Genomic DNA, 12,185 nt, shown 5'->3' on the forward strand with positions numbered 1-12,185 from the left:
AGACCCTATATGAACTAATGCTTAGTGAAGTGAGCAGAACCAGGAGAACATTGTACATAGTAACCACCACAGTGTTCAATGACTGACTTTGATAGACTTAGCCCTTCTCAGCAATGCAAGGACTTAAAACAATTCCAAATGACTCATGTTGGAAAATGCCATCCACATCAAAAGAAGGAACTATGGAATCTGAATGCACAACGAAGCAGACTATTTTCTTTTTTTCTTTTTGTTTTGCTTTGTTTCTTTCTCATGGTTCCTCCCATTCATTCTATTTCTTCTATACAATGTGACTAATGTGAAAATATGTTTAATAGGAATATATACATAGAGCCTATATCAAATTGCATGCTGTCTTGGGGAGGGGGCAGGAGAGGGATGGGAAGAAAATTTAAAACTCATGGAAATCAATGTTGAAAACTAAAAATAAATAAATTATTTTTAAAAATGTTCTAAATCCCAATTTAGTATCTGAGATACAAAAATCATGCCTAGTATATTAGACATGATAAAAATGAACAAAACTGGTAGATCTATACCAGAGACAGCAATATTGGGTTAGAGTTGGCATCTGTGAAACTCTAGGGGAGGAAAGTTACCTAAAATGTCTGGATTTCTCCAGTCAGAATGCTTTCCCCCCTTTGCTTCACTTAGGTAAGGAAACAGAAAAACAAATGAAGATTCCCACACATCACAATCATTTTGGTTGTCAATTTAAACCTGCCTCTCCTCTCTCCACAAAGCCAAGTATAAAAGGTATATTGGTGGAGAAGGGACTGGATTTGGAGCCCAAATTTAAGTGGCAGCTCTGACACCAGTGTTGTTGTGTGCCCTTGAGCAAATCACCTAACCCTCTAGGTCATAATTTCCTTATATCTAAAATGAGGGATTTAGACTAGGAGAAATATCAGCTGGATCCTCGGACATCTGGGCTAGGCTAGTTCTTTGCTCTAAAAGGTTATTGAAACTGTCCTAGAAATTTGATTAGCTCAGGATTCTGATCAGTAAGACAACCAACACTGGTACAGAAATTATTGCTGTGTATTCACTGAACCTGTTCTCCTCATGTGGCTAAATAAACCTACATTTTTAAACTTTATGATATGCCATAGCATGTATCTCATTTGGTGTCAGTTTAGAGATGCTTTCTGGTATTGAACCAGGCTTGGTTTACTCAGCCTCTGCAGGACCTTCCAGCTCCAAATCCATCATGCAATGATAATGGTTCTAAATGTATACATAATATAGCTCTAGGTGCTGAACAGATCAGTTTAAAAAATGAGGCTTTTTTAAGCTTAAAATCAAGTTGGGGCTACAAGGCATATATACAGAAAAGATTTCAGTTAAATGCAGAAAAGGCCAAAGTGAGATGATGAGGTCACTCAAGACTAAGGGACTTAAGGGCGTAGAGCCAAGTTGGTGGAGTAAAAGCAGATACTTGCTTGAGCTCCCACTCCAACCACCTCCAATACCTGTAAAAAATTACTCTAAACAAATTTTAGAACTACAGAACCTACAAAGTGACAGAGAGAAACAAATCTCCCGCTGAATGCAGCCTGGAAGGTGGACAGGAAGGATCTATCATACCAGGCTGGGAGTCAAACACACACCTGGATGAGCCCTAGGTGCCCAGACTTGCAGCTCAGACTAGCCAGAGCAGACTTCAGGGTTAAGACTGCTGGCCCAGGGGGCAGCTAGGTGGCGCAATGAATAGAGCACTGGCCCTGGAGTCAGAAGGACCTGAGTTCTCAGGTCTTAGACACTTAACACTTACTAGCCATGTGACATTGGGCAAGTCACTTAACCCCAATTGCCCTGCCTTCCCCCTCCAAAAAGCAAAAAAAAAAAAATTATTGGACTATGTGAAAGCCATGATCAAAAAAGGAGCCTAGAAATCATCCTTCAAAAAATTCTCAAGTAAAATTGCCCTGATATTCTAGAACCAGAGGGCAAAATAGAAATGGAAAGAAATCACCAATCACCTCTTGAAAAAGATCCTAAAAAGAGAACTCCTAGGAATATCATATACAAATTCCAGAGTTCCCAGGTCAAGGAGAAAATATTATAAGATGTCAGGAAGAAACAACTTAAGTATTGTGGAAACACAATCAAGATAACACAAGACCTAGTAGCTTCTACATTAAGGGATAGAAGGGCTTGGAATATGATATTCCAGAGGTCAAAGGAGCTAGTATTAAAACCAGGAATCACCTACCCTGCAAAACTGAGTATAATGCTTCAGGGGAAAATATGGACATTCAAGCATTTTTTTTTTTTTTGCTTTTGGAGTGGGGAAGGTAGGGCAATTGGGGTTAAGTGAATGCAGCCTGGCAGGTGACCCAAGGTCACATGGCTAGTAAATGTTAAGTATCTGAGGCCACATTTGAACTCAAGTCCTCCTGACTCCAGGGCTTTAGCAGCAAGCACCCTAGCATACCCAGGATGGCTGCCAACATAGGTTCTTAGATCTGCTTCTCCAAAGGAAAGCAACTCAAAATGGGTTAACAATCTTACTTTAATCAAACAAACATACAGAATACAAACAGAAGTTACAAGCAGACAGAGAAACAGATCAGCAGACAAGGCTTTCCACTGTCTGACCATCACATACATACCTAGTCAATTTCCAGAGAGGGAAGCACCAGAATCTAGGTTTTCAAAGCCAGGGGGTGCAATGGCTGCCCAGAATCTCATCTGGCCACATTATGCAACTCTTCCCAAAGTGAGCCCCACAGCCAAACCTCACCTCAGGTGTGGGCATTCCTGAAGAACAAGCCTCCCACCACAGGCTCCAGGTGACCACATTCATCCTGTTAGGGGGCAGAGCAAATTCTCAAATGAGGGAAGGTTCTCAGAGTCACCTAAGCCTATCAAAGGTCCTAGGGGCAGGGAAGATCTTCAGATTCCCATTCCCATAACATTTGGCCCCAAGATCTTTCATGCCCATTACATAGGCAACTTACATCAATGAGCCAAGTCCCACTCTTAACACTGCTCCAGCCCCTGCTTCCAAGTCCTGAGGGGTGATTGGGCAACAAAACCAACAGGGTGGGATTCTTGGGGGTCCATGGCACTTCACCCCATCCAGCATAAACACAAGTCCATCCTCTCCCTGGGTCACAAACTGTGGGATGCAGCAAGAAAACACATTCAGTGCTCTTGCCTTGCTGCACAGTCCTTACCTTATCCTGTGGCTGAATTCTGAACTCCTAGGTTCCTCCTCCCAAAGGAGGCAGCTGCTTCTGGCTTCTGCCCCAATCCCGATGCAGGCAGCTCACCATTCCTGCTCTCACCTCAGTGAAATCAGCATGCAGGCTGTTCTGCACTCCCGCTCCATGGCTCCACAGAGGCACAGCTACCACAACTGGGAAACAAACAATTATCCCAGCCACCATACTTTGCTTTTAGTTTGGAGATCTCACCAACTATGCCATTTGTAGCAGCAAGCACCCCAGCATCCCCAGGGTGGCTGCCAACACAGGGTCTTAGATCTGCTTCTCCAAATGAAAGCAACTCAAAATGGGTTAACAATCTTACTTTAATCAAATATATACAAACAGAATACAAAGAAGTTACAAGCAGACAGAGAAATAGATCAGCAGACAAGGCTTCTCACTATCTGACCATCACATCTATACCTAGCCAGTTACCAGAGAGGGAAGCACCAACATCTGGGTGTTCGAAGCCAGGGGTGGGGAGGCTCAACGGCTGCCGAGAGTCTCATCTGGGCACATCACACAAATCTTCTATACATTGTTCTATGTATTGTTGTCTGGTCATGCCCTACCTGCTTAGATCCCCAGTACACAGTTCTCATCACACAAGCCTCCCAGCACAGGCTCCAGGCGACCACATTCAGTTCATTAGGGGGCAGAGCATATTCTCAAATCAGGGAAAGTTCTCAGAGTCACCTGAGCCTATCAAAGGTCCTAGGTGCAGGGAAGATCTTCAGATTCCTATTCCCATAACAAGGGCTGGTGCTCTCTTTGCTGCACCACCTAGCTGCCCCACTTTCAAGCATTCTTGATGAAAAAACCAGAAGTGAACAGAAAGTTTGACTTTCAAATACAAGGAGCAAGAGAAGCATGAGAAGGTAAACAAGGAAAAAGAAATCATAAGGAACTTATTGAACTATTTATATTCCTACATGGAAAAATGATCATTGTAACTCATGAGACTTTTCTCAGTATGAAAATAGTTGAAGGGAACATATATGTGTACATACGTAGACATGTATGTATAGGAGGGTGTATGTGTGTATAAATATATATTAAGTGTGTATATATGTGTGTACATGTATACATAGACACAGGATCAGTTGAATATGAAAGGATGATATCTAAAAAATAAAATTAAGAGGTGAGAGAGGAATATATTGGGAGAAGGAGAAAGGGAGAGATAGAATAGGGTAAATTATCTCACATAAAAGAGGCAAGAGAAAATTGTTACAATGGAGGGGAAGACCAGTAAGGTGAAAGGGAATGGGTCAACCTTACTCTCATTGAATTTAGCTTAAGGAAGGAATAACATACACACTCAATTGGGTATCTTACCCTACAGGAAAGTAGGGGGGAAGGGGATAAGAGGGGGGATGATAGAAGGGAGGGCAGATTGGGGGAGAGGGTAGTTAGAAACAAACACTTTTGAAAAGGGTCAGGGTCAAAGTAGAAAATAGAATAAGTGGGGGGCCAGATATGATGGAGGGAAATACAGTTAATCTTTCACAATATGACTACTATGGAAATGTTTTGCATAACTATACATGTATAATCTATATTGAATTGATTGTCTTCCTAGTGGGAGTGGGGGTGGGTAAGGAGGGAAGAAGGGAAAGAATCTGGAAATCAAAGTTTTATAAACAAATGTTAAAAAAAATTGTTTTTTACATGCAACTAGGAAATAAGATATACAGGCACTGGGGTATAGAAATCCAGTTTGCCCTACTAGAAAGGTGTGGGAGGGATGGGGGAGGATATAAGGGAGAATAGATTGGGGGAAGGGGTATTCAGAAGGCTTGCTATCTTGGGGTGGGGGGTAGGAGAAAGATGGGGAGAAAATTTGTAACTCAAAATCTTGTGGAAATGAATGTTGAAAACTAAAAATAAATAAATTGAAAAAAAAAAAAGACTAAGGGACTTGAATCCTCATAGGATTTGGAAAAAGAAATCAGCCAATAAGCGTTTACAGTAGATAAGCAGATGACAAAGGGGCCCCAGTGCAGATCAAGCCCAGTTGTCAGTGGTCTGGAAGGACCAAACCTTAGGGAGCCCTTCCCTTGCCAAGTCCCAGTACCGTTGCCCACTTCCCACCATGTACCAGATGGATGTTAACCTTTCTCATCTCCTGCCTGAGTAACCCAGAACCCTGCTCCACTCGGAAGTTTTGGCCCATCACCCCCTTTCCTAGTACTTACTGTTCTGGGACCTTCTCTGCCATTGGTCCCCCAGGTCCATCAAGCCTTACCATCTTCTCTGTTGCTTTTTAATTTGAATTTCCATCTGAATGGTCAAGGTGCCCGAAGGATCACCTGGTCTATCCTATCTGTTCTAAAACTGTACCCTCCCATGTGGTATGTCTTCCCTAATTAGAATGTGAGCTTCTTGCGAGCAGAGACTGTTTCATGTCTTTATTCTTGGTCTCCTATTAGTTAGCTTCAGAGGAGCCATCCATCCATCCAGACAAGGAAGGCATACCTCAATTTCCCCAACATTATTAGGGTGCCAGTGGCGCACTGCGCCTGCCCATCCATCATTCCTTGTTACATGACCAGTTGCTTCTATTTCAGTTCTGGTCATGCCCTACCTGCTTAGATCCCCAATTTAGTGTTCTACCCAGGCCTACCTTTTCCAGGATTTGTTCCCACTATGCTTCTTCCCTCCGAATTTTACCCCCCGTTTCATCCCCTTGGCGATAAGTCCTCTGCCAGTTAAGGTGAGAAATGGACAACATAGCAAACTAATTCATGGTAAAGGGAGAAATAAGGAAAATATTCCTTTCCTACCCTTTCTAGGGTTAGACATTTTGTTGATGTTATTGTTCAGTTGCTTTCAGTTGTGTCCAACTCTTCATGACTCCATTTGGGGTTTTCTTGGCAAAAATACTGGTGCGGTTTTGCCATTTCCTTCTCCAACTCATTTTACAGATGAGGAAAGTGAGGCAAACAGGATTAAGTGACTTGTGCAAAGTGAGAGAGCTTGTAAATTTCCGAGGCCAGATTTAAACTCAAGAAGATGAATCTTCCTCACACTTAAAACTTTTAGTTTTAAAACTAAACATTTTTCAGTGAAGAAAGATCTATTTTCTCTCTCTCCTATGCCCTTCCTCCCAGCTTAAAATAAAAGAAAAACAAAACAATGATAACAAAATACATAGTCAATTAAAATAAATTCCCACATTGTCCATATTTTAAAAATGTATGCCTGTTTCTTAAGTCCCTCTTCTCCATCCATTCTCCATGGTCAGAGTTTCTTTTGCTTATGACTAACCCCTCCCTAAAGTTATCTTCTCTCTTATTCTAACTTTTCTTTTTCCTTCCTTTTTCCCTGTTGAGTGAAATGTATTTCTGCATCCAAATCAGTGTATTCTACCCTCTTTTTTTTTTTACCAGTTAAAAAAGTGAGGTTTGAGTATCACCAGTTACCCTACCCATTCCTCTTTGTATAGCTTCTATCTGTGTACTCCAATTATATGATATGAAAGTTTTCCTCACTTTACCTCTCTTTTTTCCCTAGTGTTACTTTACTTTACCCTTCCCTTATCTTTCTTCTTTTAATCTCATCAAAACATAACAAAACCATTCCCAAGCCCTCTGTATTATGTATCTTAATAACATTGGGGTTCTGTGGGGACACAAATCATCTCAAGAATGTAAACACTTCATCTTTTTATAGTCCCTTCTGATCATTTAGTCATATCCACTTTCTTTTATTTCTCTTGACTCTGTCATTTCAATGTTTCTACTAAGCTCTGGTCTTTTCATTGGGAATGCTTGGAAGTCCTCTATTTCATTAAGCTCCATTTTTTCCCCTGTAGGATTATACTTAGTTTTGCTATTGTAAGCAAACTTGTTGCTTGTAAGCCTACATTTCTTGGCCTTCTGGCATATAATATTCTAAACTTTTTGCCTCTTTATGTGCTGACTGATAAATCTTGTGAAATGGTAACTATGGTTCCTCAGGACTTAAATTCTTTCTTTCTTGCTACTTGCAATATTTTTTCCTTGGACCTGGAAGTTCTGGGAATTTACATTTTGGTGTTTCATTCTAGAGGTGATCATCAATGGATTCTTTCTATTTTCATTTTGCTCTCTTTTTCTCAGCTATGTGGTCAACTTTTTTTTCATGACTTCTTTAAATATGTTGTCCAGGATCCTTTTTTCTTTTAAATGATAGCTTTCAGGCAGTCCAATGGCTCTTACATTCCTTGCTGTTGACCTGTTTTTGAGGACAGTTTTTAAAAAAAGTGATATGCTTTATATGTTCATTTGCAGTTTATTGACATTGTTTTCATATTTCTTGTCTTGTGAAGATATTTATTTGGTCTATTCTAATTTTCTTTTATTTTTAATTATTTTTGCTTTTTGGAGGGCAATTGGGGTTAAGTGACTTGCCCAAGGTCACACAGCTAGTTTTTGTGTTGTGTCTGAGGCCGGATTTGAACTCAGGTCCTCCTGACTCCGGGGCCAGTGCTCTATTCACTGTGCCACCTAGCCGCCATGGTCTATTCTAATTTTCAAGAAGTTTGTAGCTTAGGTAAGATTTTGTATTTCTTATGTTAAGCTGCTAATTCTCCTAAGTCTCTCGTATATAATTAATTTCTTTTCCACTTCTTCCCTCTAATGTTCTCATTTCATATAAAAAAAAATTTTAAAGCTATTGATTCATTTCTTTCAATAATTCTTATTGAACTTGTGTCCAAGTTGTGTGTGTGTGTTTGTGTGTGTGTGTTTTTTTTTTAAGGCCCTGCTTATAGGCATTTTGGTAATTTTCTTTCCCTGAGTTTCTGTCTTGGGTATTCCTGTCACAATAATAGATCCTTATAATGTGATTAAAAAAAAAATAACCCACCAACTCATTCTTCTAGCTTATTACCTGAGTTCAGACTTTGTTTTAAGGTGAGACTCTACAAGCTTCTGGAGAGAATGTCTGGGTCTTGCTTAGTTATATTTTATATTCTCTTAGGTTCTGCTACTGTTTTCTCCAGCATCAAGTTCTATGTTCTTCAAAGGTCTTAGGGGCAGCTCAGGCTGGGGAACTGCAAGTTTTCAGTGTGACTGACCCAGGGTAATATCTGATTGCTGACCTTTTAATTTGTGCTTTGCAAACTCCTGATCTGGATTTGGGTCTGGGCAAAAGAACTGTGAACTTTCCTGTGGTTGGAGTTACAAAAGACAACTGCAAGCCCCAGCCCCTGGAACGTTGGAAGATAAGTGGAAGGTGCTATAGCTTCCAAACAACAGAATTGCAGTTTCTCTCATGGTCTAATTTCTGCCCTGGTTATTCAGTTGCAAGCTTCAGATTGGCTGGGGCTAGATCCAAGAACCTCCCACAGAATTAGAACCACACAGAAGTTGTTCAATTTTCTTCCTGCTCCTAGCGCAGTACTGATAAGGTCAGACCTACTACCACTTGTGCTCTGGCCCACTGCTCCTAAATATAGGTCTTCTCTTCGGTCTGCCCTGGATATATGACCCATCTCTGGGGTACCAGTGACAGATCTGCCAGTTAGGTCCTGTTCGTGCTACCTCAGGACTCAGTTTAATATACTTCCTAGCTGTCAGTAAGAGTTGTGAGGCAGAAATTGACTGTACTGCTTTTTCCTGCTCTGCTATTTTGAGTGGTCTCTACACCCACTTACTTTAGAAGACAATAACCTCCTGAAGAAAAGTTTCCCCTCCTCTGGTGTGTAACCTAGAGAAGCAACTAATAGGAATCTGACACTAGGTATAAGGGAAAGATGGTGACATGATTTATTAAAAGGTAAAAGGACTGAATGAGGGTTTTGGTCTGAGAATTAAGATGACATCTTGTTTGTTTTTTTATCTCTTAATCTCATGTGATCAGGCACTTCTTAAGACAGCTAAGAGGAATAAATCGATAATATGAACTGAATGCTTACTATATGCATTAATCCTGGAGTGGCATGAAGGTGTGAAAGGGAAAGAAAGAAATAAAAGCTACTGGCACAATCTCAAAGATCTTCAACTTTATTGCTTTCAAGCATATAATGCCCAGTATTCACCATCTGTATGTGTTTGATCAAGTCACTTTCCTTCCCTAGGCTTAAGATTTTTCATCTGTAAAATAAGGGGGTTGGATTATATGGTTGCAGAGTTCTCTTCTGAGCCTCCTCCATGGCCCTATGATCATTCTTAAAATGTATTGCCCCAAACTGGACAAAATATTTTATATGTGGCCAAGTTAGGTGTAGGGCCAATACAATATTCACAGCACCGATGGCGACCATGAATAGGTTGGCATAATTCTGAATTGCAAAATATAACAGACTCTCCATATAGAAGACAGAAGCAAAATATTTATTCAGACACCAGAAAACTAAATCCCCAAACCAGAAAGCCAAATCCATCATAGCAAAAAAAAAAGTTAATATACCATAGCACAGCAGGGAGCCATACCATCCTTTAGCCTTTCCACAAACACTCGCAAGCCTAGGTGTCTCCTTAGGTGCATCCTCTCCTCCCTCCAGCTCTAACTGCTCTGACTCCCAGCTTCCTGTGGGCTCTGCTCCACCCTTCAACAAGCTCCTTCCACCACAGGTTCCATGTGATTACATTCAGCCTAGTAAGGGGCAGGGAAGATCTTCAAGTTCCCATTACTGTAATGCTAGCACAGAGAACAGCAGGATCACCTTATTAGTCATGAGATGATAGATTTAGAGCCAGAAGGGACTTTAGAGTCTGTCAGGTTCAAACTCTTCATTTGACAGATAAGGGAACTGAGGCTGAGAGATGAACTGGTTTGTACAGAGTCACATAAATATTAAGTTTTTGAACAGGACTCAGACTCAAGGTCTTGACACTATGCCTGTGTGTTAATGATACACATATTACACTGTGTATTAAATAAGGCAGCCTCAAGTCATATTAGTTTCTTTGACTACTAAATTACACTGGGGGAAGGGAAAGGAAAAGGGAGTATTTACCGTGTTCCCCCGATAATAAGACCTATCCCAAAAATAAGCCCTCCCCTTACTGTGTAAGATTCCTCTAAAATAAGCCCTCCCCCGAAAATAAGCCCTATTGAGATTGCTACTGTAGTGAAGGTGATCTCCTGCGCTACACGCTACATTACGGTACCCTCTGTATGCACCGTTCCCCCCCCCCGGTGAAACGCATGCCACACTCTGAGCTTTGATGCGCTGCATCCAATCAGAGCTGCAGCAGTGAGCGCGTCATCCTGTTCTTCCCCAATGATTTGCTTGCTGGCGCCATTGAGAGCAGTGCCGCGGAGGAGAGCTGAGGCAGGACAACATAAGCCCTCCCCTGAAAATAAGCCCTCTGGTGTTTTTCTTTCAAAAAAAAAATAATAAGATAGTGTCTTATTATCGGGGAAACACGGTATATGGTTCCTACTTTGTGCCAGATGCCATGCTAAGCACTCATTTACAAATATTGTCTCATCTGGTCCTCACAACAATTCTGGAAGGCAAGTGCTATTATTTATCCCTATTTTACACTTGAGGAAACAGAGACAGAAGTTAAGTGACTTGTTCAGGATGATAGTGTCTAAGGCCAGATCTGAACTCAGAGACGACTCTTCCCGACTCCAGGCCCAGCACTCTTATCCACGATGGCGCCACCTAGATGGACAGTGTGGTTAAGAGTTAAGTTCTCTGCTCCTTATCTTCTCCTCACTCCTTATCAGACAATTTAGAAAATATCTTCCTTTCCTTGGTCTGGACTATCTTACTCTGAAGATGACAGATGAGTCTTCTATTGGACCAACTAGTTCTTTGTCTAAAACTCTATAGAAGTGGGAGCCCTGACTACAGTCCCAGTACGCTATTAGGTGCCACCTAGCTGCCTCTAATTTGCTATGTTGAATCCTTTTGAGCTTGCCATTCACTAAAATCTTTAAATCTTTCACAAATCTATGTAGTCATGCCTTCCCCATCTTTTAGGCGTGAGAGATAATATTTTGAACTCAAATGTATGACATATTTATCATGATTAAATTTCATCTATATTAGATTTTATTCAGTATTCTAGCCAGTCAAGATTTTTTTCCCTTAGATCCTGATTTTATCAACTCACATGGTCTCTGACCCTTCTGGGTTTGTGTCATCCATAAATGTGAAAAGCATGTAATTATATATATATATATATATATATTTTTTTTTTTTTTTTTGCTTTTTGGAAGGCAATTGGGATTAAGTGATTTGCCCAAGGTCACACGGCTAGTTTTTGTGTTTAAGTGTCTAACTCAGGACCTCCTGACTCCAGGGCCGGTGCTCTATTCACTGTGCCACCTAGCTGCTCTTGTAATATATTAAGTATGTTGTAGGTAACTGCTGATACAAAATTGGAGAGCAATGCTGGGAACTATAAATTAAGTCACATGAGTCAGAATTGAAGCCGTGTAAACCACAGAGATAACTGAATGGGCAAGGTTTCAGTCGTCTGATAAGGTGGGAACCAAGGGGTCCACACCAACACCCCGGTATAGACCTTCTCTACCACTTGCTTGGGCTACTCTATCAGTTTCATCACTGGTCTGCACTAGAGATGTTAAATATGTGGCCTGATAGCTGCTTCCAAGTGCCACCAAAGCAGATAAAAATGTAATTGGGAGACATTTAATGAAATCAATAAGAATACAATAGCACATGCTGTTAATACGTAGTTCCCCAATCAATGTGTAGCCCACGGGGACCCTCATGTGTGGGTCAGTGGACCCCATTCTGCTTGAGCTTGACACCACTGGACTATACAGGTCTTCTACTTCTCATACTTTTCTTTCTCTATTTATTTAGTTTTCTTTCCATAATTTTCCACTTGTCTCCACATTTAACCTTCTTCCAACATTTCTTTCTTCCTTAAGAATATACTCAGAGGCAGCTAGGTGGCACAGTGAATAAAATACCAGCCCTGGAGTCAGGAGGAAGGACATGAGTTTAAATCCATCCTCAGACACTTAACACGTACTGTATGTGTTACCTTGGGTAAG

Source organism: Petaurus breviceps, unplaced genomic scaffold, assembly GCF_028583685.1.
Source record: "Petaurus breviceps papuanus isolate PSGF00001 unplaced genomic scaffold, PetGlider_PUasm1.0 131, whole genome shotgun sequence".
Taxonomy (NCBI): domain Eukaryota; kingdom Metazoa; phylum Chordata; class Mammalia; order Diprotodontia; family Petauridae; genus Petaurus; species Petaurus breviceps.